At 41.9% G+C, this 5,473-nt stretch overlaps 1 long non-coding RNA gene across 1 annotated transcript; it reads left to right on the top strand.

The window, feature by feature from the left end:
• Positions 1-601: 601 nt before the first annotated feature.
• Positions 602-3,301, top strand: LOC115580025 (uncharacterized). Its single transcript, XR_003983793.1, has 2 exons — positions 602-2,636; positions 3,094-3,301. It is a non-coding gene; the product is annotated as an uncharacterized LOC115580025 (long non-coding RNA).
• The last annotated feature ends 2,172 nt before the right edge of the window (positions 3,302-5,473 follow it).

Here is a 5,473-nt window from a genome sequence, read left to right as displayed (position 1 = left end):
CAGGCTCAGTCGTCAATAGAAAGCGACTTAACAGATATTTATTTACATGAAAATCTTCAAAGTTATTACTTTAAGTTGTAGTTTTGTGAGTCTAGGAGAAACATTTTAATGTTGCAGGTGATCTGCAGTCAATTGGCCATTAATTTCTATTTTACAGGACAAATTTGGCCCAAGACATATTAAAAAGAATCACACTGTGTGTACTAGATCTCTGGCTAGTTTGTCTGTTCAGTAGGGTTGCATCTCTCTGAGATTTGGCTGTACAAACCCCCAGAAAATATCAAGTTCTAGGGTATCGCCTAACCCTTAACTGACCACTGCCACCCCACTATTCTGTCACTATTCTAAAACTGAATGCCAGTTGAACCAAAAACTCTTTTTGCCTTCAGGAGTAACACATGAATCTGTTTAGCAGCCTAATTATGCTAATGACGTTTGAGTTTCACTTTATTGATTGCTTGGAATGCATCTTTAAAAACATCCTGATATTGAAAAGCATAACTCTACTCTGGTCAGTCATCCATTTCCATAAAACCTTGTAATTGCTTTGGAATACTTGACTTTCCATCCTGAGGAGGAGGCTGATGTTTTTCTGTCCAAGTATGTGTTAAAACCAACAGCACAATGTGTCTTAGGTTTCAGATGACTTTTCAGCAGCGTTTAATCAAATCTCAAACATTGTTGTGTAACTCAAATCAGTTTTAAGACGACCTGTGTTTTGAGTAACTTCTGCGTCCTGTCACACCAGCATCCCATCCTCCCTGTCTATTTTTGTGGGGTTGGAACATCGTGTCATACACAATATTACAGCTACATTACAGCTTGATTGACCGTTTTTATCCCGCTGTGATCAAATTAATCTGGATGGGTCTGAAACAATGAATGATGATATAACCATCTGGGCGCCGGCCACTCGTCGTTCCAAAAATCAATTGGTATTTGGCCAGAACAAATGCCTGCACAGAGAATCCAATGTGGTGTGACGGGACACTTGTAAGTTAACAGGCTACTGAGGCAGCGCTGCAGAGAAAACTGTGCCAGTTTATGGGCAGCTTTGTATTTTTAAACTAATAATAGTAAATGTTGTGGTAGTGCAGTTTTCATATGTATGGTGACATTATTCTGCTGTACTTCTGTAAAACACAAGCAGAGAAACAGGCTTAGATCACAGTATTACCAGAAACCTTTAAATGTATTGCTGCACTACAGCTGCTTACTTTGACATACAGTAGATAAAGACAATAACAGCATTTATTGAGGTTGTATTTCTGGCCAACTGGAGAAGACTTTTCTTTAAACTCTATTAGCAACTCGACTTTGGTCCCCAGCTGGTCGCAAATTGTGTCTGTTTGCGATTTGGTGCTAAAATAGGTAGTGTACAGTGGATTCATTAAAGATAATCACTAAAGACAGCTGCCTCCTGCTCAGTGGTGCACTGGAAACAAAATGTAGCCCTGCTGGGAATAACCCTTCACACTCAAACAGGTGTTTTCAGTTACTCTGATCAGACCTTTGCTTGGGTTGATGTTGGGCTGAGCTATGATGAGTGTGACAGTTCTTTGTAAACCAAGGTTAGAGCCAAAAGCAGAGAAAAAGAGGCAGGTAAAGAAAAATGGTCAGCTTTACTCAGAAAGCAGAGAAGGATCAATACCAAGAAGACCTGGAAGAGAAGGCAAGCTTATCCAGCTACAGCACAGAGAGAGAGACAGCAATCTCTCTGGCAGTATGCATTGTTGAATCGTTTTATGTCCGGAACAATTAGGACCATCATAGATACTGAGCTCTTTGAGTGTCATAGCTTTAAGTGATCCCTGCTCAACGAGTGCAGCAGAGTAGGAATCAAACTGAAGCGAGTGAAGTTGGTTCTCACCTGGTTGTCTCTCACATCGTGTCAGAGGGTCAAATCAAGTCTTTATCAATCCTCCCCTGGTGAACTCTATGAAACCTTTGGGATTAAAACGTGGACTCTGGACTTTCAAAGCTGTTTAGGCATCATAGAGACTTGATGCGAAAATATGACCAAAAATAAATAATGAACAGACAAACTGGTGGAATACTGCTACTGTTACCATTACTCAGCTCTCCCCTGTAGTGCTGCTGGAAGCTTTGTGAATCTGTATCTCAGCCGACTGTCATGGCTGCAACCAGAGGTGGCAAGTAACGAAGTAAATATACTTCGTTACTGTAGTTAAGTAGATTTTTCAGGTATCTGTACTTTACTTGAGTATTTATTTTTCTGACGACTTTTTACTTTTACTCCCTACATTTAAAAGCATTTTTTTGTACTTTCTACTCCTTATATTGTCAAAACAGGCTCGTTACTTTTTCAACCTCCGCGGATGATGACACAACGTGTCTACGTAGAGAGGGAAAGTCAACCGCAGACAGAAGAGCCGTGAGTTACAGGTTATGTTACAGAGAAAACTTGCAGCAGCGACATGGAGGAAGAAAGTGAACCAGGGAATGACGACGCATCATAGTCGGAGAAGCAAGACCTTCCCCACCCTTGACCTTATTTAAGAAAACCGTGTGAGGTTGTTGGCTCATGGCGAATGCGTTGTGTCCTGTGCCAACCTAAAAAACACGAGCTTCTGGCGTTCAAGAACTCTCCGTCAAATCTGAATAAACACATACAGGTAAGGTGTATTTTCAGTTATCATTAGCTCATTTAGCATTTCTTGTAGGCCAGTTTACAATGTTAGCAATTCTATGACAACACATTGTTTTGATAGTATAGAGCTAACACTAGCTAGCGCTCGATTGAAAAAAACAACAACTCAATAATCCTCAATTAATTGCCGTTTTGCCACTGTTGTGAGACGTTGCTCTTCAGGGCTCTATGCCAGAAAGCCCCTCTTGGGTAGATTTAGGGGTTGAATGGTGATTTGGGTTAAAATAAATACATTTTCTGTCAGAAAGGCTTTTAAAAGCTGAAGGGTCTTAAGGCTAACGTCCCCTGTGTGCAAGTAGTTGTTAATCATCTACATCAACTCTGCACAAAGACATTTATCTAACAGTTCTGTCAGGTGAACCACTTTTCTCTTATCTTTGTGTACATCTGTGTCTTATTTGTGTGTATTGTCACTCCTACAGAAAGCACGTGAGTCACTTGGAGAGATACAAAAACCTCACTGCACCTACCTTGAGGAGGAAGTCGACCTCGGATGAAGGCCCAACCAAGCAGCATAAACTGTAGGAAACCAAGCTAGAGTCCTACCTGGCCTGCCCGGATGATACCATGGATGTCCTGAAATCCTTCCCAGCAGTCTGCAACTTGTCACTGAAGCTCAACACACCTCTACCTACCTCAGCTGCCTGCGAGAGGCTTTTTAGCACTGCAGGACTTATTTTCCGGCTCAAAAGTACATGCCTTGATTCAAAGAACTTTGAGAACCAGCTTCTGCTGAGGCTAAGTAAAAAAAATTGGGATTCCTGTAGAGATGAGTGAATATCTCACAAAGAAAAACAACATGATTAAACTAGTTTCCATGTTGATCATAATGTTTTAAGTTCTGTTGCTGAAATGGAAAACTGATTTGCACATTGGCGTTAAGTAAGCCTGTCAAAACTTGGCTAGTTTTTCTATATAAAGTGTTAAAAGATACAAATTATGTTAAAAGTAATATGTTAAGTATATAGTGGAGACTACCAAAGCTGTTAAAAGCTAAATTATCGAGGTGCTAATGCAGGACCTCTGGTCAATTCAGTCTTGATTATTCTGTCTGAAATTTAACTTGCAGCAAACAGACTGTGTCCAGTGATTTATGTTTTTGTACTTTTTACCTTTGTACTTAAGTACATTTCAGAGCCTGTACTTTCTTACTTTTACTTGAGTAAAGGAGCTGAATCAGTACTTCTACTTTTACTAGAGTATTTTTTTACACAAGCATCTATACATCTACTTAAGTACCAAATGTGAGTACTTTTGCCACCTCTGGCTCCAACACTGAATCCCATTCACATAAATAGGAGCCCATGAATAAAAAGCAGCCCGGCTTTTGTGTCTGGCTGTGTGAATGCCGATGGCTCACAGTTCTTATTCAGTTTGGTTCAGTAGAATATTTAATCTGTTGGTGAGTCAAGCTGTCCAGTATACTGTAAACCCCAATCCATCCATAACACAACATTTTATTGTAAAGTCTACACAAATGTTCAGGACTGTCAAAATGACATAAAAACATTATGTTCACTTGACACAAACACTCATCCCTTGTGAACACAACATCGTTTTGTTATTGTTAAGACAGCAATTTTTGATTTTTGAGTAAATTTCACTTAAATCTATAAAGCTGAAGTAGCCTATTTAGTTCAAGGCCAATTAACAACACATACTTTGTGCACTTAGCATATTTTTTGATAGTTGAATGAACTAAAAAAATGGTTGTAAAAATATGCACTCAATGTTTTTAAGTTCATATGACAAGCAGTCACTTTCTTGATCAATAAAATGAAAAATGTATGTTCACTTTACATAACAAAAACATGTAACATCAACAAGAGTTGCATAGTTATGCTGAACACAATAATGTTTTGCTGTCTTAACATAAAACTGACACCAAATTCTGTGTTTTTACCAACTTATTATTTTCTAGTACACATAATTTAGTTAAAATTAGTCAAAGCAACATTACATTTAAAGGTTGAGTACAACTTCCATTCTCTATCATCTCAAGACTATCTCTCCACTCCGTTACATATTCCATATGTACGGGATATGACCCCCTCTGCTTGTCAGGGTACTTGGATATTTCTTTAAGACACACCGGCTTGCCCAGCCACGCCCCATTGCGTAGCTATAAAGCACCTGCGCCGGCGTGTAATCACTGATTGTTTGATCTCCACTTGTGCGTCAGGGTGCAGTGTCACACAATCTACAGAAAACAAAAAACGAAAAAGAGAAAGAAAAGTAAGGAAAGAGAGGAGACTGTACGGCTGTGTATCCGCTTACCAGAGTAAGTCGGGGCGTCTGTCTCTGGCAGCCTCCCTGGATTGCTCTGCAGAACTCTTTCTGTCCTCTCTCAGCGGAGCCATCATCCTGCCTGGTCGAGCCGGAGGCACTCTGGCTCCCGGCAGTGGTGGCCGTGGGCTCCCCGGTGTATTGCTCGCGGCTCGTGAGCTGACGCGCTCAGTGGGGTTATTACACATCGTGCATCTGGTCTGGGCCAGCTGGAGGTCTCTGGCCATCAGCCTTGGCGGCGTCCTCCCCCTGGCGTATTGCCCGCGGCACGCGGGCTGACGCGCTCGGCGGCGAACGTCTCTCCCAGTTCAAGCACTCTCCCGCTCCCCGGCGTATTGCTCGCGGCTCGTGAGCTAACGCGCTCGGGGGATATGCGCTGAGTATTGTCAGTGTCCCCTCTCCGGCGTATTGCTCGCGGCTCGTGAGCTGACGTGCTAGTGGGGTACACATCGCGCACCCGGCCTCGGCATCGTCCTCTCCCCGGCGTATTGCCCGCAGCTCGCGGGCTGACGTGCT

Source organism: Sparus aurata, chromosome 4 (assembly GCF_900880675.1).
Source record: "Sparus aurata chromosome 4, fSpaAur1.1, whole genome shotgun sequence".
In the NCBI taxonomy this organism is placed as follows: Eukaryota; Metazoa; Chordata; class Actinopteri; order Spariformes; family Sparidae; genus Sparus; species Sparus aurata.
This window is presented reverse-complemented; position numbering and strand designations above follow the sequence as displayed.